Genomic DNA, 24,153 nt, shown 5'->3' with positions numbered 1-24,153 from the left:
TGTAATAATTAAAAACAATAATACTGATAATAACAACAACAATAATACAGTCAAACCGTAATATTTGTAGAAACGTACCGCTGTGAAAGGAAACTCTTTCAATGCTAAAAGGTTATGAGACGCAGTCTCAGGTTTTTATTAAATGTCTATCTAACATAATGCGAGCTTGAAATGATCAAATATTTTAATATGTAAACTCAAGCATTGAATCATGTCATGTATGCAATACAAGTCCCAAGACCGAGGCCCAAGATTATTTTACTGCGGGCTAAAATAGATTGCAATAAAAAGACATTTTTATTGTGGGCTGATGTTGTTTGGCATTCACAACGGTGCTGCTGTGTGTTTACCCAATGGTAAACACACAGCGGAGTCTCAAATTCTTTTAATTGCTTTACTGCTCTATGACTTCTCCCGACAGAGGTTGTGTTCTCAGCTGTCCAATACCATTCCACACCTGGAAAATGGCTTGTTTTAGCCGACCCAAACACCAGGTGGTGGGGAATAAAATGGAAGCTATTCTGAAATAAAACTCAGTTATTCCGATGCAGTAAATCTTCTACCTCTGATTGGAACAACAACAAAAAAATAATGTACAATCTGTCTGACGGCTGATGTCTACATCCCCATTAAATCAATTCACAATGACAAAATCAATCAACCGTGTATTACTCGTTAGCACATAAGACACTTTAAATGTTTTGTCAATAGCGCTACACAAATGAAATTTACATTTCATTAACGATGCTGAAATCACAAATGTTTCTAAGCCATTTCCACAGAGAAACAATAGGACAAGCTTGATTTAATCAGACAGTAGTGGAATATCACCTGTGTATAGAACAATTTAATTATAGAGCATTTATGTTTTTCAACCTTGCAAATGCGTAGCCTAGCTCGGACTATTTGATCTTGATTGCTGATTTTATTAACTCTATTTCCAGGAAGTCAGTGGGAAATGATTTCTAGTCGTATGCTTGACAGCGACGAGCACACCATGAACGAACTAGACATAATGTGGCCAAGACACTGTTCTACTGTCTCGTCTCATTTGTGCCCCTCAGCCCTGCTGAGCAAGTCTGACACTTTCTCATTTTATAAGACCGTGTAGAACTTTCTGTGATGAAATCCAACTAGAAGAACGGCTCCATCACAGACTTCTCGGCTCTGACTCTGCTGGAGGACCAATAAAAGCCGAATGACAAGACACCCGACCAAACTCTCTCTCCTGCTGAAACTTCCCTGCAATAAAAGAATAAGAGAACTTTTAGGCAATCAATATGAAGTGCTTTTGCATGATTAGGGCCTTGGAGTTCATGTAGAAGAGAGCGGGAGGTGTGTGTGGAAGGTCAGCAGCATAATTCAGTCATTCCAAGTTCTCTGGGAGATGGCACCACTTACAGAGCTGAATATCCATTCAAATAAAAGCCCTCGGGGGCCAGCAGCTTCAGCAGTACACAGCCAAAGATGTAGAAAGAGATGGAGAATGAGAAGTCCATGTGTGTAGTGGGCTGGCTTTCAAGCTGAGTTAGTTCAATCAGAGGCAAGTAACACATGCAATCAGGCGTCGGCAAAGTAAATGACAGCAAATATTACTTGGAAACTTTGCCACTGATGTTTAAGAGAGATGGGCGACTTGGGTTTCCTGCTGTCTGGGCTTTGCTTCAGGATGCTGCAGGGTTTGCATTGTGAGAATTGTCTGTCAAACTTCCCCAGAAACCCTATTTAAATCGCTCCAAAGTTGGACCTGAGTGGGAAATGCAATAACACTTGGAGTTGAGAGGAAAGTTGCTTCCCTCGAGCTAAATAAGAATGCAAATCTAGCTAAGGAGTCCGGGAAGAGCCATTCACATCCACCCCTGAGTGACTAGTGACATAAATTTCAGATAGGGAACATTAATTAGTTCAGCTCCATCATGCAGAGTATCATCAGTTTTTTTCTCCCCCTGCCATATAGTGTCTTGTCTAGTATGTTGTTTCCAACGATGATGGGATGTTAATGTTGTTGCAGATGTCAGATATCAAGATGTAGAACCACATAGCAGCTTATTTGGCCAGCAGTGAATTTGACGTTTTGTTGTTACATTATTGGGAACAAATTTTCTGCACTTAAACTTAAAACACTTTTGTAAGAAGTGATTTATTTGTATACTTATATGTACCTTTTACAATATTTGAGGACTTCCATAACTTTCTACTCTGTGGTTGTAGCTTTTGTAGATAAGCGATGAGGAGCGATAACAAAAAGTCCTTCTTGCAAATCACTTTTGACAATGGAAGTCTCCCTGATCTAGATGGTGGATGAATAACAAATATTCTGTGAGTGGGTGCTCTCTAAATCTTACTTCAATAGTTTTAAATATCTTCAGTGCAGAGTAAATCAGCATATCAAATTCAAACTGTAAGGTTAGTTGTACATCTATTGGTAATTTCCTTCATGTTGCCCAGTAGGCCTTAACCTGTATCTGCATCCAGTCTGTCAACAGGGGAATGCATCTTGAATCTTCTGTGATGCTCAGTGTGACTCTAGTCTTACTCATCCCGAAGATAAAAACCCTGAGGTCACTTTGCTCCTAATCACCTCATGCAAATGATGTCATTATTGTGTTTTTATTTATTTTTTTTGCTTCAGATTACGTCAAAGGCTCTAAAGTGAAGTGTAATTGGCACAGAGAGTAAGTGTAACTGAAGTAGTGTTGCGTGTCCTATCATCATTTATAAAACACTCTTGTAGTCATACATATTTATGCTGTCAGATGACATTCTTGCATTGTAAATACTCGTGACGCTCTGGATGTCAAAGTAAATTAGTGTACAAACCATTCCCTCAATAAAGCCGTGCACACGGAGATATTCTGTCCAGAATTAGAAGTACCTCATGCATTAGAAACTTGCAGAACAACTTCAGCAGCTACTGCACTGTAGACCTCACTGGAGGGTTTCTGCTCCAGTAGTACATAGTTTATCGTACATGATTTTTCTATTCAAGCTATTTCGGTCATGTTACACTTCAGAAAATAGTCAAGCTATTTTTACTGCTTGCCTTTCCTTTGATATCTAATGACGAGTGATAGAGAGCTAAAAGTAGAGCAGCATGCATTTTGCTTCCATGTCGAACACGATGACGTGGCTGCCTGAGAACGGTCAATAAGATATGAGTTTGGCCATTTATTTTACAACACAAGTCTATTTAAGGAGTCTTTGTATGGCCGGTTTGATATGTGCACATAGAGGGAAGAGCTTATAACCAAGCACATAGAACCTTTGTTCTGTGTTTAGAAATGATCCGGTTAAATATTGACGTAAAGATCATGCGCATCTGGCTTGATATCATACTTTTCCACCATTTCCAGAGTGATTATGTTTGAATTGCATCAGCTTTTAAACAAGCAATCACATATATAATCTTATCTTTAGAGATTATCCTCTCACCTTTTTCCATATTTGGGTTACTCTAAAGATTTCCCCAGCTGCCCCCTTTCTGATCCATCCTTACTACATTTTAGCATCCTGAAATCACAGCTGATTAACTATAATAATGAGTAATAGAGTTTATTTTGATGGCAACATCCCCTATTAGTTGATTTTTACTTCCTGTAGTTGGCAGCAGTTGTACATCCTGATATTGACTATAAGGGCACATATTGATTGATGTAATAAGTCTTAAGTATGATTATTTTCGTCAGTGGAGTAACATTGCGTGAAATGCCCAACATTGAACTTGAGTCTTTCCTCATTCCGTGTGGATCTAACTGACCTTGTCCACCTACCACCGAGGCACCAGCTGTGCAGACTCCCAACACTTCTCCCCCGGCTAAACCTTTACCATGTGACCTGGCCTTAAAACCAGCCGACCATGTACAGGTCATTCTGCACTCCTGACTCCTGACTGATTTCATGACTGTACAGCGGACTCACCGGCAGCTGAGGACAACATGTTGATCGCTGGCCGAAGAATAAAGCATCTACATTTTCACGTATGTTAGTTCATATTGCACATGCTGTGCCTCCGCTTTGTCTTTGATTTTTGCAGAAATTAGGAAGCTGTGATCATCAATGTAGGGATACACATAATAGCAAGCGTAAGACAACTGAAGCACCTGTGTGCGGTGTGACGACCAAAACTATCATTTACCTTCAGCGCTTCTTGCATTCCTTCAGCTGTCTTTTTGAATTTCAGTTTCGCAATGCAGTTGGAGCTCTACTTCAGTTGGTGACAGAAGAGCTGATGCAGAGGTTGTGCGCTACAGCACGGGGGAGAGGAGAGGAGGGGAGGTGGTTGGTGTGGCGGCGGGGGGGTCGTGACAGTTAGACCATGCTCACAATGCACATGTGAGCATGAGTGGCCGACTCTCTTGCTCCCCTGGCCTGCTTTAACCCTCAGGCCAAAGTGTGACACTAGCAGTGTCGGATGGGAATGCATGTCAAGTGTGCAACGGAATACCCCAGGTGCCGACAAGGATGAAAGTGCCCTCAAGCATAACTAGTAGCTCTGTGACGTGCATGAGAGGAAGCCTGTTTTATAGATAAAGCGACTTGGCCCATGTTATTTAAAGCAACTTCTTCAATAAACTTTAACGCATTGAGGCACACGATCATATATCATTAGAACCCTTTAACTCAAATGTAGGTTATGTCTACCCCCTGCCGCTATGGCGTCATTTCTTTGGAGCTTTGGAGTTGTTCATTTTCATCTATTTTTTCTCAGTAATAAGTAAGATTTGAAAATAAAAAAAAATGTAATCCAGTGTATGGAGTTGATTAATTTTACAATTGCTTTAGGCTATTTCAATAAAGATCAAAAAAGGTCAAATTAATAAATAAACTGTAGGCCCTAAGACAAAAACCATAACAAAAGGATTAACACATTTGAATAATTGAAGAATAAAACAAAGTTTGGATAATAAGGTGATGTTTTACATTAGGAATAATTAAATGTCTCTCTCTCTATCTCACACACACCTTTTTCAGGGTGTCAGCTCCTCGTCAGATGAAGATTCCTCATCTGGTAAAAAAAACTATGGGATCCGATTCTCCCCTGCACTGATGTCCTGGAGAATTGCTGGTGCTCCATCCATCTTCTGCTCAAAATCCAAATCCGAAATCTATCTATGAATCCAACAAATCTAGCTCTAGATGATTGCAGCATTACACGGTGGTTTCTAGGAGGGGTAATAATGAATTATGACCACCTCTGCAGTTTGAGATATCTTTTTTTTTTTTTTTATCCCACACTCATTATTAAAAAGGTGATTATTGATAAACCTATTTTAGGAAAATTAATAAACTGAGAGATGTAGGGGCTTTATTTTAACAGACTTACATGCATTTGAAAATGTCACGGGGGTTTGAATAACCCCTTGACGCTTCTAGTGTCAGAGCCAATTTTAACTTTCCACTTCCAAGCAAACTGCCATCTATCAGAACACGATTGTGAATCGTGAGATCTGAGTGAGGGTGTTAATGAGGGGTGGTTAAATAAACTATGGATTTACACACTACTACCACAGCTGTGGCTCAGTGGTAGAGCAGGGTTGTCCTTCAATCAGAGGATCAGCGGTTCGATCCGCTAGTCCATGTCGATGTGTCCTTGGGCAAGACACTTCATCCCAAATTGCTCCCTATTCATGGGTATGAATGTTAGTTAGAGTCTTGATAGGCAGGTGGCACCTTGCATGGTAGCATCTGTTATCAGTGTATGAATGGGTGTGAATGATGACAGGTAGTGTTAAAGCGCTTTGAGTGGTCAGAAGAGAAAAGCGCTTTCCAAGTACAAGTCCCTTTAACAACCATTTACATATTAACCAGCTTCAGGGAGTATGACAATTTAAAACCGGACTGCATGAACTCATGAGTTGCTGGTTTTGTTCTCAATGAGTCTTAAAGCTCTCTTTTAGTTGAGACATGTTGAATGGATTTAATAGCTGTCCAATACATTGGCATGTTTAGACTTTGGAGCTGTGCACTTTTCCCATCCATCCAATGCAAAGCTGGCAAATGAGAAGGCTGCGTTTACAATTTCATCTTTCATAGCGGCTTTGCATGATAACAACCAGGGTCACACTTCTCCAGATGAGATTCAGAGGAGTGAGAGAGTCTTCTCTACATGGTTTTTTAAAAGGAAGAAAGTGTATTATCATGCTTTTGTGTTCCCTAAATAAGATATGGGATGTATTCAAAGTGTGGAATGGGCATCTGATTTCAATGGTAGGACTCTTTTCTACATGATTATTTTGACTCTGATTTGAGTAGTTTTTTTTCATCAAGCGTGAGGGTTACACTGATTTGCTAAATTGAATAATCTCCCAAATTATGCAACCTTAAACCTATAAATCATTTTATTATTCCATAAAAAATTGCCAGATATCACAACTGCAGTACTAGGATTAGGAAATGAACAGCATTGTTATTTATTTAAGCAATATCATGAGCTGCCATTCAAATTCAAAATCTCATTTTTAACATTAACTCATAGAACAAGTCAGACACACCATGATCAGAGTATAAAAAAAACTGCAAAGTGGGCAGTAAAGTGCGCACTACAGTAAAGAGAGTAGCCAAAATGTCCCTTTCCTCTGTAACTTCTCCAGCTGTTTTTTGGGGGGGGGACTCCAGTGCTCCGTAGCCGAGGGGTGGGTTAAGACATAGGGTACGGTCCCGATATGGCCTGTGTCCACCACATGTTCTGCTCCCACACAGCTGCCACTGGTACACTACAACAACCAACAGTAAAAGGTTGGGGACTGATGCTTGAAATTCAGTTCAGGGTCCAAAATAAACTTATGTGTACCATATGCACAAAACATAGGTATGCATCACTCGTTGTGTCCGATTTAGAAGGCAAATGTACGTTATAATTATGAAAAATGGCGTCTGCATCTTTACCTTATGAACTGAAATCCATTGAACTTGCTCACAATAGACTGTGACGTCCTAAGACACAGTCAGGAGTCGATAATGTCAAGTCTGTTGGTCCAGGGTAGTATGTCCTCTGTTTTATATGATCAGTGAACCACTGGAATAATTTGCAGCGACTGTAAGATGTGTGATTCCCTTCGGGGATGAGGATTAGCGCATCCCCTCTGAGGCCGCGGTTGTCTAATGGAGAAAGTTGGCCCGTCCCATGCTGCTGCTTTGTGAGTCAATGAGTTTGAATTTCATTTCCCGAGATGTCATAAGGGGGCACTGAATCTGTGAGTGTATTGATTAAAACCCGTTTGAATCCACACGCAGCACGGGTGTTTTTGATGGAAAAATACATTATTCAAGTTTTATTTGTTGTCGTAAATGGAAGGAAGAGTCAAACGTTCTGAGAAATACACTTGTTGGCCGCCGAACGCCTTGCCAGGTGTGAAGATTGATATGGATTGCATCTCTGTGTGTGTGCAGTACCGAAATCCAAATATCCAGTAGAGGGGTCCAGTCACGACCCAAACTCAATAACCAAAATGAATACTTCAAGTAAACTATATCCAAACCAAACTAAATGAGTCCACAGGGCAAGACACAATTTGTTTTAGATTAGTTAGACTGTGCTTTCCTTCATAGATGTTATTGGCTTGCTAGATGAATGTCTTTTTCCTCTGGACTAGATTCTTGAGAAACTCCACCGCATCCACACTGCTGCCACACTTAACCTGCTCTAACATTAGAAAAGAACAAACATTGTTTGCTCCTTGTCCTTCAGAAGAAGGCACACCGACACATTAATTGTTGAAGCTCAACTTTATCTTGGTTCCATTTTCGTAAAGCAGTATTATCTTCATGCTCAGAAACTGTGCTTTGCTGAACCACTGTCAAATTATTAATAATCCATTCAGGCACTGTCAAATAAATGCCCCGCCACCCGTCATGGGGAAATGGCTTGTGACCCGTCAGACGCTGGAGCGCTTTGTTCTGACGGCAGGCAATTCTAATTTGACTTCGGATCTGATCTTTTAAGGCTGGTCATCTATGACAGTATATTGACGACGACGGGTTTGAGGAGAGCCTTGGTCTGTCAGAGCAGAATCTGATTTGAGCTTGCGATCCGCATTTAGTCGTGCTAGTTTTTGAGTGTGCTCTCTTAATTTTCTCCAGCTGTTTTTAGCAGTTCCTGAGTAAGAGGTTGCTTTACCAATCATTTTACATGTTTTATATGCCGTGTCGTTTAGCCTACAATTTCAATTATTGTGGGTGTGTGGATCTGCCCTCTAGATTGAAGTTCACATGGGGAAAATTTTTTTTATTTTGACGTTTTTTTATTCGTGACGTGATGTTTTTTTTACGACATTATGCTATATGTGGGCTTTTTGATTTGTTTATGTTCAACTATGGCATCCAGCAATGTTGGCAGTGTGTCACTTGTAAAACTGATCTTGCATCTCTTCTTTGAGATTTCCTGATTAAATAAATCACTTTTCAATACATGGATAGTAATCAATAAATGGGTATGTAAAACTGGTGATGTATTTTGCTCCGACTAGACCTAACTACAGTATGTGCTGTCACCTGTCTGTGTAGCCCAGTGGATATACAGTGCAGGGGCAGATAAGAATAAAGTACCACCTTTCAAACAACAACAGGATCGTGTGTACCTCTTCGTGCACATTGTCTTTAAAAAAAACATTTTCAATTAAAGTAGTCTCTTGATCGGTTTGTGCCCTTTTGAGAGAAAGACAAGTCTGACTTCATAGATGAGAGACTTATGTCCTTTATGCAACAGAAGCATAAAGACGCCTGTGTAATTGCCTGACAAAAGGCATGTATTGCAGCCGCCTAAGCAACAGTATCTGTGGAGTTGCACATTGCGTGGAGTCACCTGCCACTGACATTGCAAATCACAGGAGAAAATAATTGCTATTTATTTCATCTTCTGTTTGAGGGTATTCCCGCACTGCTTAACGTGCCCGCCGTTCAACCAGAGGATATAGCTATGACAAAATCAGCCAAAAATAATGTGCAGAATATGTGAGCTGCTGTATCCTGTGCTGAGTTGGATCAAAGTCATCTGTTTGGAACGGTCAAGTCATGCAAGCACAAAACGCTGATAAATGCACAGTTTATAGGCATATTTACGTATGATCAAAGCATTGAGGCAACTGGATGAATCATTAAACCACTGTTAGCAGCGAATTGAAAAAATAAAAAATAGAACTACTGTTTCTGCTGTGTGTGTGTGTGTGTGTGTGAAAGTGGCTCGGGGCTTGTCATCAGCCCCCTGTACAACTGAAAATCTCCAGTGAGACTGCTTGTATGATTTAGCAGGCTTCGGCTGCTATTGCTTTCTGCCCTTGCCTTTGACGAATAAATTGTTAAATGCAATCTGGCAAGCCAACGCTACATCTTTTAGAAGTCTCCCTCAATTATTATTCCACAGTGTCACTATGAATGGAGTTTGTTTACTAATTTGAGTTAGTGGTGGAACATTGACTATTTTTGAGGACATATTGCTTCAGCACCAAGACTGAAGTAGTTATTCAGCCCATTGAAGCCCTAGCCTTGAATTGAACTTGTTCTGTTTAATTTGAAGCTACTTAGGAGCTTAAATATGTCACAAACAGTCTTACTCGACCTCATGTAGTTGTTGAATTAGACCACAGTTTAACATGAACAAACCTGCTGAGCCAACTTAATTAAACATACACATTAATCTAACTCAAGGTGCATGTGTACTGGACTGTTTTTGGAAGCAGATTTTCTTTCAACAGCGTTTGATTTTGCAGTTTCGGTAGTGCAAGTTGAATAATATTTCAATCAAGTTTAGATCTTGTCCAGATGTATTATTTTACTCTTCACACTTCAAAAAAAATAATTAGTTGGAATTGGATATGCAAAAACAAGGAGTAAAGGCTGATGATTCTCTCTCTGAACGTTGCATAAGACAGTCTTGATCATTTTTGTAATGTATTGCAAGATATTGAATCAGGTCAGATCGGGGTCAGTGTGATTGGCATGTGGACTGAGTTTGTGCCCAACTCTTTGTGAGCAGCGGTGACACAGGCAGACACGAGCTACCTCAGTATTATTCACACATTTCATGTGATCTGGTCTTGGTTTCTGCATAATCTAGGGCTGTTAACACACTGAAATACAGCTTCTTGGATACATAATCTTAAAGAAAAAAGGTTATGTTTGAACTTTGCTTACTTCAAATTCTGCACTTTTCATTTATAATTCCCTTTAGACTGTTGTTTGCTGACATGTCCCAGAGGCTTATCGCTGTTGGGTTTCCAGCTTGACTTTTATGAACGGTGCAGACATTTAAATGTGACCTCAGCCTATTCCCTTGAGGATGAGCGGTGTGGGTCACTTTGATCTCTCAGCCACTGTCTTTCAACTTTCCCACCCTGTGTAAAAATGGGCCTTATCGGAAGGAGTGAGACCATGTGCATTGCTTGGACAGCAAATTTCTCGCTAATCCCCTGAACCTGAAGGCTACCAGTGCATCATTATTCTTTCATGTGTCGGGCAAGCGGCTGGATTGTCATCACTGGCAGAGAAAGTGTCAAAGTGGATGTTTACATCAATAATTAAAACTGAGGGCTCAGAGAGTCCTAACCGCTGAGATTTGGGTTGGTGTTACCCTTTAATATTTCCTACAGTTCGTCCCTGAGCTGCCCGTTACTGACACATTTCCCAATGTGCTGGATTGTTGCGAGAGGTATTCTATCTGCTTGTTTTTAGATATTTTTTTGGCCTAAGAAAAGTTCATGGACCGGGTGTAAATTTTGTGTTATGTTAGAAATGTCATATGGGGTGTTAATCTCATAACAAGGCCACAGTACTTTTAACCAGGAGGCAGCTGTTTGTGTCTCGTCTGAAATTATAATTCATTTTGATTTACATTCGTAACTTAAATAAACTAACACTCATACTAATTTTAAGCCGAACAGTGATGTTTTTACTAAAGCCAGCATTTTTTTTTAACAGTAATCACATCTTTCAAAACTGTAACCGTAATCTTAAGAGAAAATATGGTTCCTCAAAATGTAATTAAGAATAATATTAAGTTAGATTGGAACAGAACTTTGTAGGAGACGGAGTTGATTCAGGCTGTTCAAACAGTTTCAGAGGTGATTGGATATCAATGCGCCAACACAAGTAGATACTGACAGTTTTAGAAAAATAGTGGGAGTGGAAAATGTTTTGCTGAAAATGTGCTCTTTTCCAAGAGATTATGGCTGTATTTCATAAACCAAATAAAATAAGAAGAAAGGGACAGGGGACTCAAGGGAAATCACAAAATATACCAGTATACCTGTTCGGTTTTCAGAACAGAGTCTGAGCTGTCACACATACGTGCGTACGTTGCTAGCTAGCTCCAGCTAATGTCAATACAGTTTGGCATATTAGCCATTTGATGTGAAAAAAATAAATAAAATACAGCAACGGCCAAATCAGCTCAAATATTGGGCATAGTGAATTTGCCTTGCATTATTTGCCTTAACCGGTTGAGTCATTGTCTGATGTCCTTCGCCTAATTTAGATTTCTTTATCCCTGACGTTGCTTTGTAAGTGTACACAAGCCATTTAATAGTAGGTCAAATGCACCATGGAGAACACAAAAACAAACTGTACCACATTGTTTCATTGCACCACATGGACCCATCCCACAAGGGTAATAATAATGTTGAAACATGTTTGTTACCAGAGCAACACCAGTTTGAATCAGCAGATCGGATGGAACTGGGTTGATGTGAAAAGTTCATTAGTAAAGTTTTTCCCACCCTCAGCAGTTACAGCGCTGTGGTTGAGAAAGCCACTTAAATACCAGTGGACTGCTAGACAAAACGGTAGTTAAACTCTGAAGCAATCAGAGGTGAATGTGTTAAAACTATTCAAATGTTAAGCACGGCATGAGTGTGAACAGCAAGTACGATCAGTTGACTTTTCTTGGATGTGAAAAGGGTGCAGCAGTGGGCCCATCATGACATAAAGGTCCTCATTTGAATCCACAGCTTCACGGTCCTGTCTCCAGGCAGACAGCTGTCGCCAGACATCTTCAATAGGAAACCTCGTGAGTGTGTTGAAATCTAGAAGTCCGCTTAAGAGCAAATCTCTTGTGATTGTGATGTAAATGTCAGCAACATTTACTATATACTTCACTAAAGTCATATGAGTGGGATTCATGGGGGCATTCCTTTGTCATTTTTTTTTTATTGGACATTCCAGAGAGGACTAAGCCGCATTTACTGAAGGCCACTGGACAGAAATATGTCGGATTTAAATAGACCAGCTGTTAGGAGTTCTTAATAAAACGGATTATTAATCGTAGAGAAAACCACAATCAAGCAAACAGCAGTCCAGACATAAACCTGGACGATGGCTAATAAAAATCCACATGAACATTGTTTTTCCTTTGTTTAAATGCTCAATAAAATCTGTTTCATCTCACTGTAGTGGAATAAGTTACAGTAGAAACTGGATACGGGAAATCATTTTAAAGCATTTGTTAAAATGAAATGTTGGCAAAAGTTGATTTCAAGCTATGAGCTAATTAAAGCTATAAAGTTACAAAAACTAAAGAGTAAAATTATGGTAAACATGTAAACAAAGGACACTGTGGCACTAGCAAAAATTAAACTTACTGTAGGTGACTGGTTCACCTACAGTAACTCCACCATTTCTAGGGCCTATAAGAGACACTGAGCAGGGTAAGAGGGATGTAATAATATATTGTGAAATGAGATTTGACGACAAAAACGTGTGACATGTTCATTTGAAAAAAACATGTATGAACTAATTAGTCCTTGTCCTGGCCAGAAGTAATAAAACTGCAAAGCCAAACCAACCGGTAGATGATGGGTAAATTCTGTTTACTTAGGCAGGTCGTCAGCCAATTTAATAGTCATTGTTGGATCTCAGTAGTACGGGGTATTTGTAGATAAAACATGTTTTCAATCTAAAAATTGACAGAAACTAAACCCAAAATGCAATTATCAATACACAAGTACCAGCGTTACTGTTGAGTGCTTAGGGTGACGGAGGAGCTGCTTTCCCTCACTGCTGGCACCGGGAGAAAACAGTGTAGTGTGATTTATGATGTTAATCATTAGCAGGAGAAGACTGGAAGCATAGAGGGGAGTGGAGAGAAGCTGCAGCGCCTGATGGAGTGTGTCCCCTTTGCTTGAGCCAAGCCTACCGTTGGCTCCACGCGGAGAGGCTGAAATGCATTCTTTTATTTGAGGATCGTAGAAGACTATCATAGCTGCGTCCAAATGAGATAAGATCGTGATTCTATCCACACGGCGCCAATGTCGAACCCAAAGGGGGTTGAGACAAAACAAAGGCCAAGGCCAGATCCAACCAAGCAGAAGCAAAAGCAAAAAAAGTCAGTAAACATTGTCTCCAAATGCAAAACTAATCAGGGATTGTCGTGTTTCTTTAACAGTAAATCCACAATGAATCATCATAAGCTTTGCCAGCTGTTTGAAATGATTCACTTTGACCCCACTGATTGGGATTTGACTAGAACTCAATTAGAATGTAAAGACATTACAGCAGCTGTGTATTTCACAGGGAACTTACTTTTTAAAGATTTATTAAGTTATATTTTAAATCAGTCCAGGCAGCACATTACAACCGTACAGTGTAGCATACAGAATAAGGTTGGTGGGAAATCCCCGAAACTCAAGGATTATTTTTGCCAAATGATGAAATCTTCTGGCTTTCAAGCCTCAACTTTTTGGCCTGTATGCTTTTTTTTTTTGTCCTTTGAGGCTTATACTTCAGATTAAGTTGTATCAAGACTCTTCTGAAATAATCGAGCTGCTTTAATAGCAGCAGTATTTCATGATTTTGTGGAAATAATTGGCAAAGCATTTCCAGTAACACTTTCTATGACTCCCACGTCTATAATGCATTTATAAACATGCTTAGAACTATAACTATATAGTACTTTAACTAGATTATAAGCACAAAAATAATAACGCTTTGTAACAATAATAACACATTATAAAACATTTTATAATAAACTCCTAATGTCAAGTATCATAATGCTTTGTAGTTGTTGGTTACTCACTGACGCTTTTTTTTGCAGGTATCGTAATGTATTAGTTTACAATACGATATATTCTTTGTACAAAGAATTTTAATTACTGTTATAATGCATCGTCATGCGATTATAAATTACTCTAAGTGGTCACTGTTAGCTCTACATTCTAATGTTTTACAACTGTGGAACTTATAATACACTTTAATGATGACCAGCAATTATGAAGTATTATGATTTGACTATATATATAACTCCTTTTATAATGTGTTATAAAGCATTACTGTTATATACAGCTTTTATTATACAGTGCTATAAGCAGAAAATAACGCATTATTAGTATTTTTATAATGCATTATATACATTGAGGTCAAATAAAGTGTGACAGAGCTTCCTAGTTATAAATTCAGTACAGAGCAACATTATTATTCATTTGGCAACCTTATGGATGGATGTTTAATGTTCACTATGCTTTTAGTTCATTTTTGATCTCCAACTCCTGAGGGAACTATCTGGCCCTTAATAAGCTTCTAAATGCTCCGATACATTCAGCAGCTACTTGCTAACATTGGCTGTCTTGGAATAATCTGAGCTTTTTTAGGTGGAAAATATTGAACAGCGAGACTGAATCAAGACATCTAAGTTGTGGGCCAGAAAACCAAGGTTTGTCACTAAAAGAGTGGCACCTTTTAACAATACACTCATATTTAAATATTTAATATACATTTTTGCCTCTATTATAACCGCATGCAGTTATAGTACCATAAACATTCGTGTCCATCAATTGGGATTATTACGAGACATAGATGGTGGTAGCGTTGATCGCTGGAACCACATCAGTGCCCAGTGTGATTTCTAGCTGCTTGATACTGAACCGGCAGAATCCAAAGAGGAATGCCACCCGTACCTGAGACATACTAACCTGCAGGTCCCACTGTCTCTCTGTCACATAGCGGAAAGGAACAAGGTCTCCATCAGAAGCCGCCCGCTTTGTGAAGCATGACAAAAGTTGTGGACGGGGGAGGTGGGTGAGCATTGCGTATCACGCAAGCTGTCAGGGAAGTTCAAAGAGAGTTCAGAGAGGAGTCAGACTTCACCTTGACGTGAGCTGTTGGCGCAAACACAACCGAGACCCTACCTGATCTCTCACATTCTGCAGACGCTTCCCTGTCTCCTCGAATGGCAGGTCAGATTACTGGAATCTCCCGTCTGATGACAAGTTTTTTTTTTTTTTTCATTTTTCTGCTGGATGCCTTTTGACTGCTTAAATGAAATATAACAGGCCACCGCAGAGGAAGCCAACTCTGGGAGTTTTAGGGAGCTATATTTGTTTTGTAGAGTAGACAATTGAAGTATTAAGTGTGTACAGCATAACAAATGCTTGACTATTTTCAAAAAATATCTGACAAGTAGTCTTCAAGGTGTGATTTTCGATTTGTTTCACTGCTGATTCATCAGTCATACGTGAGAATCCCGTTTTAATATAGTCCACTCCTTGTCCTTGAATGACTTGAAATGGCTACGACTATGCTCGGACAAACATAAAGCATGAAGACCGTTCAAATTTAATGATATTGCTGACAGCTTTCACTTTAGTTATGCTCATCCTCCAAATTCTCTGCAGGGTTTTGTACCTGAAGCCTGAATTATGTGGATGACAAACTGCTCACAAATGATCCATGGGAGTGTGGGTGCATTTATGTTGCTTTCGCATTTTACTCGATGGATGATGGATGTGGGATTAGGCAGTATCATGAATCATATCAATGTTTTCCCAGTCACTGTCAAGACTGCTGCAACTAAGTCTGGCTCCTGAAATATTCACGGATGCTGTTGCAGCTTCTTCAGGATTAACGTGGAAAATGTAAAACCCCACATATAAGCATGACAAAACACCCCCATAATTCATAGAATGAGTCAACAAAATGCTCTTGCTACTTACTTGTGATTCAATCAGCACTAATAGGATATGATGTTTGTTTTGCGTGAATTCATCTCTATACACTATATGTGATGCAAAGGAATGCAGTTTACCAATAAAATATGTTAGTATTGTTGCACTGTCATAACATAATTACTGTTTATCAGTTAGAATCACCTATATTGGCCATATAGGTGTCCACATACAAAGAATTTGACTCTATTTTTTTTTCAACCTCTCTTGATATACTTACACAGAAATAGAAATAACAGCCAGGAACAAGGACAGTAAAGCTGGACACTAAAACCAAAGAATAGCCGGAACTGTTATGTACACTATTAGTGAAGAAAGAAGGTGCAAAACATGATCCCTCTCAGCCAGTTGTCAAGTTCATTAAAACTCCAGCGCGTCTCGCTGAATTTGTGATCGACAAAAACAACTAACTTAAATGGCCAAAGTAAATGTCATGTTTGTTGTCGGCGCTGACCGCTTTTGTCATCCTGTCGGCAGCAAGACACACGCACTGCAGTCTTTTTCTATAGTCTGCCATGTCAACAACCTTAGACATCATTAGGGGCTGAGAGAATTCCCTTTGACACCGACCATCAGCAGACAAGAATCACTGTTCTCTCTGCCCAGTGGTTCGTTTTAACACTTAACTCGCAGATGCTTGGATCGCATCAGCAAGGAGGACAGATCTGTGAGGAAACCGTCAACTCATCACTGCTGACATTAATCTTCTCATGAGAGACAGGACCCGTCTGCGTGTGCGTACGACCAATCTGATGTTTAGCTATAGTTAGCATAGGTTCAGCCATGGTTTCAGAGTCTCTCATTATTTACAGAATATTTATAAGAATTTACTGAGAAATGTCTTCAACGATAATGCAATATTTTGAGCTTTCAAATGTATTTCAAAATGTATCAGTCAGTGAGAGGCAGCAGGTAACACAGTTGCATGTTATCGCGTTTTTAGATCCTTTTGGATCCCTATTGGCTTGGACGAAAAAAAAAAAGAGTATAACCTTGTTGTTATGAGCTGGTGCCGTGTTCACCAAATTGTTCTGTTAAATACATAACAAGAAAGAGTGCACCACCTGAAGATAGGAAGTGCTTTTCCTGTCTTGATTACTTACCTTGATTAACAGGGTAGATTGAAGGAGGTGTGCTTTGTGTGTGTCTGCAGTGTAATGCCAGCTTATGTGTGTACCCATTTAAGTAGATGCCAATGCTGTAATTAGCAGATGTGACACTCTTGGGCACCTCTCGTAGATAGATTGCTTAGTTTCCTGTGTCGGAGTACAACCCTGGTTTGCACAGTGGCTGATAGCTTCCCAGAGGATGCAGAGGCTTGTCTGTGTTTACAGCTAACCCTAAACCCCCCCCCCCCCCCCCCCCCCCCAACACACACACACACACACACACACACACACACACACACAAGTAGGGCCTCAATACAATTTAAGGCTGTTTGCTCTTCCAGCAATTGGCCGATCCACAGTTTGCCATTTTGTTTGAGCGGGAAGTGAAGGCCCATCATGTTTCCTATCTCTGGAGTCCTGTTCTGATCATGTAGCCTCTCCAATGAGATAAGAGAACAAACACTGCAGCTCATCTGCAAGTCAAGTGTCACTCAGGTTTCCAGTGTTGCGCGGCAGCTGTTAATCATTGTAAATAAGAATGCAGGCCACCAGGTGCGAGACACCTAATCCATCACATCAGCCTCATTCGACGGAATGAAAATGGAGATTAGCATTTAATTATTGCAAATTGTGCTGCAATGTAGTAATCCCTAGGAAAATAGGTCTATTGGATTTGGACAAAAACAGCTGTATTGTGCTTGTCCTAAATGCCAAACTTGTGTCAAACAAGCGACATCTTTGACTTTGTCGAGAAGTTGCATAGTTTGAGGGGAAACTGCAAAGTCAACTGAATGTGCTCGAGCAGCTCAATGACTCAGTTACTCGGTGCATCATCTTGGGGCTAAAAGACGATGGATATCCTAAACAGTCATGACAGAGTGCCTCCATTCTTTGTCTTGCCGTGAATAATGTGCAAGTGTTTGGTCCATCAGCAGTGGGAGAGCTACATGCTGCTGCGAGCTTCGGTTTGTGTGATAATGATTGACTGTCAGACGTGTTTTAGAAACTTTGCTGACTGCTCATTACTTCAATCCCAATTAAACGGGAGAGCTGCGGACATTGATAGTCTCAAAACAATGTGGCAGACATGGCACGTGCCTGTTGCCATAGGAGACTAAATCAGGCCATTGTTATCACCACAATGCACATGTGTGGACATTGGCAAACCTGCAAATATTCAGTGCAGATCGCTGTTGGCTGAAATCACACAAACACTTTGCAAGCATAATGATATCATGCATTTTGGTGCAGTCAATCGCAAATACTGCTGCAAAAGCAGAAGCCTGTAGGCTAACGCTCGAATAACATAAAGTAAAAACTAAGTTACAAGTGAATTAAAAAAAATCCCTTCTGATGGAAAAACAAACGGTAACTCCGTGGTAAACATAATTAACATTTTAAATAGAAAAGGCCATGAATTGCAATCATCGAAATGTTAATTTCTGTTTAATCTTTTGGTGAAAGTTTAATGTCCATATTATCTTTGATGTTCATCATTTGTAATATTTCAGACCTGAATTCTGAAGTCTGCTGCTATCCATTTTCTGCTGTAGTGATCACATGTCACCTTGTACAGGTAGCCCCGACATTCTCGCCGTGAACCGTAACGATCACAAAAACCCGTTCTCACCCCCGACTCGTCCAATACAGTGGCTGCCACTGTCTGATACCGATGCACAAAGGTCCCCATAAACATCTGCTAAAACGAAAAGACATGGATGACTTATTTTGTCACAAGTCATTAGTATCATTAGTCATTCGAGCCGTTGTGGGCGCTCGCTAGTCACGTAAGTCATAAGTCATTCAAGTTACTGTCAACTGCCGTCTTCCTGACCTTAATGGTTTGGTTGCCTGAACCCAACTTCCTGTGAAAATGGAAGTTCATTTTGAAAAGACAACTATGCAAGAAACAAGCATCTATTGACACGCCGTCCCTGACATGTCCAAAACTGATGCTAGAGGGGTACCTACAGCTTCATAGTTTGAAGTTTAAGGTGACTGATCAAGCCTCTGTATTTGACAATTCAACTTTATTTCAGCCATATGTGAAGACAACACACCGATCACCTACTCCAATTTAAAACTAGGTGACTGAGGGAGGCAAAGCTGTTGCATGTGTGCAAATATGTATAAACGAGTTCCAAGCTTCAGTGCCATGATTGTTATTTCTGAATCAAAACAGCAGTTAGCTCAACTCTCAACCCCTGTGCCAAATGTTGAAAACTATGAGTAACAGTTTAGCAAGGAACACAAACAGTTTTATCGACAAATGTGCTTTTTCTATTAAACTAAGAAACAAACTGCAGGAAGACAGTAAGCAAATGCTCTTATTTTATTGAGATAACCGCCGCAATAAACAATAGAGAAGTCAGTGTGTCAGGCACAGGCTGTCATCATGATCAAATCCTGAGTGAAATACAATTTCAAGCAGCTCTTGAACAACCAAGAAAGTCTGACTTACCAACATAAGATATTTTGCCTTACTTGTCCTCTTGATAACCTTTGGTATAAAGTACTGAAGGACTAATCATGCTGTGTGCTGTTAAGGTAAGTTACATAGCTGGATATCTGGGTGTCAAAGGTGTTCAAGTTTGATTTTTTTTTTTGCCAAGTGAGGTGCAGTCCTGTAGGGAAGACAATTGCTCCAGACTAAAATATTTCAAAAACTATAGGATGGACTGCCATTCAATTTTGCACAGACATTCATTGTGTCTAATGGTTCAATCCTAATATTCTTTGGCCAATACGTACTCCGCAAGGGTCCTCTTTGGTCTGTGTTTAGTAAATGTCGTCATCCGACCATGTCCACAAGGACTCTATGTGGACCTCAAAAATGTAAACTGTAAATGTAACTCCTGGCAAACAATGTTAAGTTGCATTAAGTGGAATGGAATGTGGATCAGGGAATCGCACGCATGGAACACCATACCGACCGTGTGCGTGGCTGTGCGTCCAGTACAAGTTGTCCATGGAGTGTGATCCCTTGACTTTTCCTTTAGCGCCCCCATGAGGTAGACCTTTGTGGTTTTGACTGAATTGTATTGACAGCTATTAGGTGGATTGCCATGAAATTTCGTACAAACATTCATGTATTCTTTCGGATGAATTAGATAAACAGTGGTGTTCTCATTCTTTCTAGTGCCATCATCAAGTGAATATTTTAATTTGTCCAATACTTTGGACCAAATACCTTAAATACTAATGCCATTCCCATCAGTCTCAGTTTAATGTGTTTTCTTCTTAGCACTAAACAGGAAGTACAGCTAAGATAGTTAACACGATACCTGCTAATATAATTAATTAAGAAGAAAATTTGTGTTTTTAAAATGATAAAAGTACAGTAATTAAATAAATCATTTCGCAAAATTCATTATCAGAAAACCCTGCAGACTGAGGCCTTGCATAGATATTAGGTGATCCTGTTATTGGATCCCTCCTCTCCTCTTCAGCAGCCCACTGCTCCTACTTAGCACATAAGAAGTGGATAGTTGAAATATTCAATATACAACCTAAGAGGCAGCACAACACTGCATTGTTATTTATATCATCAATTTGAATTTCAAAGGAAGCTATACCCTCTTGTTAGAGTGATGATTCATAGACAGCATTTAAAGGCTGTGCAGATCGGCACCGCCGCCTTCCAACAGGAGTGCAAATTGACAAATGGGAAGAAATGACTTAGGAATGACTTGGGGACAAATGGATCAGGAAAAGGACAATATTGAAGGCTTTTGTGAACATATTATGTTAAATCTGCTTTATGTTGTGCATTTAATCAGGATTTGGCCAGACTGCTGACAAAGTAATATTCTATCTATTGTATGATGAGAACAGACATGAACAGATTATGTTTTTTCCCACTGATACTATTCCACCAGACTGATGCCGTGAAAATAACTGGTAATACAACATCCCTCTGTTCGAGATAGATACTTTTTCCCAATGGAGATCACCTTGAGTACAGTAATCAGTGAAGTGTTCAGTTTTTACAATTTATATCTATGTCAATAAATACTGACTCGCTTGTTGGTGCCAAAGCCTATGAAAATCAAAGGTCTACTTAATCACAACCCTGCCATATTAGTCTTCCCCTAGCCTTAGCCCCGTCTCCGGTGAAGAATGGCTGGTCCTGCTTAGGGTCATCCTGCAAGGCCTCTCATAAATTCCACCAGTGTTACCTGTCTTCTGGCACTTTCTTGATAACACTCATTATTGCTCAATGACCTGAAGGCAAAGCTTCACTTCAGCCCTATCACCTTCAGGCTGTAGCTGAGGAAGCTCCCCTTTTTTGCAGCTCACCTCTGCTTTTAAAAGCCATAAACTCATGCCCGACAAGTTAGCCAGGAGATAAGAATCACAAGCGGTGATTATTTGATATTGTAAAGTGAATCACACCCTCCGCCGTCCTCTACAGGAAGAGAAGGTTTACCAAAGGACCAAAGGGATGTAACCAAGATGTGTGCAGTTTATGAGGCTCCTCAATCACACGGAGGAAGAGTGTTTGAATCTCAGCTCAACCCGGGGCAACAATGAAAGTTGAAGTCTCTGTCAGTGGTGAGATGAAATAATAAAAGAAAAGAGAAAACGCACCCTCATCTGTGGTATCATTTTTTTCCACTCTGTGATGATCATTCCAATACGATATGATAAATCGCTTTAGACGACGCATCCAGTATAACAGTATTCATGATAAAGAGATGAACTGGAAAGTTTAGACTTTAAATGATGCTTCAATGTGTAGTGCTGGATGAAGCACCTTTCCTCAACGTGAATACTCCTCTTAAAACACTCTATACTGGAATATATAGATGCTCAACCGAGAAGAGAAGCCATTGCAATGGTCGAATAGAGCAAGAGGGCCCTAGGAGGCTATTCACACTAGTGCTGATAGTTGTTAAAACCCTGTGTGCTTTACTTCAAATGGGTTTCGAACAGCTTGCGGATGTGAACAGGGCAGTGGAGCAACACCATAATACACTCTGGGATGTTCACCTCAGGCAAACACACTGTGATGCTAAGCACCTCTCTCAAAGCTGCCAAAGAAAGTCCATTGATTTCTCTTTTTGTTTGTGGACTTGTTTCCATTGTGGGATTTGAGACAGAAACAGAACTACTAAACCACTCCCGCGGTGGAGGCTTCCCAACAGCCAATAGTTAAAAAAAATCAATCAATAGTTCTCTTTCTCTGGCAACTAAAACAGGCCTCTCAAGACTATTTGTAAACTAGGTCAAACTAGAAAGTTACATCCCAGAAACTGGATTGACTGACATCCATGACTTGTGAATGTACTGACAGCGCTTGGTATATTGTGAGACATTTAAGATGTGAAGCTAGTGTAAGATTCCATGACTGAAGACCAGTTTAAACTACTTTTTATTTCTTCTGTTTATTTAATGTCCCTACCAAAGTGCATCTTCAAGCACTTGTGTGTCCTTGTTGTGACAATGCTTTTAGTGCTCTATAATCTCACTGTCACAGTTGCCACTTTAACAAATTGAGAACACTTTTCTGCAGTCACATTGGTTGCCAGTCGTCAAAGACAGAGCTTCAACACTACCATGTGTGGTTGACACTCGTGACAGCCATTTAGCTTGCTGAAATCGACAATCACAGAAAAAGCGACATTAAATGCTTGGGATTGTTGCTTGTGTTACTTTATGTTCAGCTTCTCGAGAGACTGTGTTGGAAGAGCAGTCCTAAAGTGAGTAAATAGAAGAAGTCGAGATCAATTCAAATTCGGGCTGTATCCTTCCCTTAGACACGAACCATCTGCCCAATGGCAGTAAAAAGAGATTATATTTTGTCAGCTGGTGTCTGCATTGTAAGAATCCCACCTGGAAAAGGAGTGTTTTTCTTCATCTACAAGCTAAATGAACAATGCTGGTATGAAAGGTAATTCACTTTTTATTGCCAGTTTAGCTGGAAAAAGCCAGCATATTTGAGCTGTTTATCTCACTCGCTTTCAAAGTTAGCATTGTACTGTTCCAGTACAGACAAAAAGCCATGATATTATAGGCTGCTTTTTGACTGTTTTAATGCCACATCCAACCTAATCTTCATTATCCATTCTCTGGGATGGCTTCATGGGAAAGTTGTGATCTATGTCATAATATACTTGGCACATTTAAAAAAAATGTTCTTTTGTTTCAAACTTAGCCTTACTTGCCATATCAATTTTACATTTTTCCATCCCTCCAAGTGCCCTGAACAGTTGAATAACACAGTAAAACAGCCTGTCAGAGTCAGCCGTGCTAGTTTTCACTTGCTGGTCCCGGCTGAACTCAACCAAGACTGACAAAGATGGTGGACACAGGTGAGTGGTGAACTCTGATCCAGGCATAAATATGTCCCTTGAAAAACCTCTTGTGAAATCACAGATGTCCATGTTTTTCTACAAAGAAACAAATGCACACGCAAATAACCAGCACCAACTTCTGAACCAAACAGAATCCAATTGCTCTGAGGGCGTTAGGTGTTAGTGGTATTTACCATTGATCCACCATGGCCTTGAAACCCCTTCAGACCATGATGTATGAAAGTGTGTCAAATTCTCCTGTTTCTCCAAGGCTGTAAGTCCAGCCAGGCCAGTGTGTCGTGGGTCTTCGCCAGGTTTTTTTTTCCCAATTGGCTGCGTTCTAAATACCTCTAATGGGAGGCAGCCAGAGGGCAGCCGGTAACAGATGTCCACCTCATGTGGCTCCTGTCGGTGTGAAGACGTGGTGGCTCAACACTGAATACAGAATGTCACATCAACTTATATGTAAGGAATACCAGTTATTCCCACTGTAGGACAATATCACATGCTATTCACTTTTACTCTAAATATGATGTGAAAAATGTATTAAAAAATTGTCTAGCAATTCAAATTCCGATTGAGACTTACTTGCAGTCAAAATGTTTGGCCCTGGCCACCCACATAAGCTCCACCTCTTCCTAAAATGCATAATGATTTACAATTTCATTACAGGTTGACCACGGTCACTTGAATGCTTCATCTAATGATTTAACTAAAGCTGAGATCAACCATTCTACACTGAAGCAGATCAGACTAGCCCCATGAAAAAAAGCCTTTTTACTTCGCTTATTAAATAAATGCAATGCTCATGCGAGCTCGATT

Source organism: Pholis gunnellus, assembly GCF_910591455.1.
Source record: "Pholis gunnellus genome assembly, chromosome: 7".
NCBI classification, from domain to species: domain Eukaryota; kingdom Metazoa; phylum Chordata; class Actinopteri; order Perciformes; family Pholidae; genus Pholis; species Pholis gunnellus.
The sequence above is the reverse complement of the archived record's forward strand: the minus strand, read 5'-3'. Positions refer to the sequence as shown.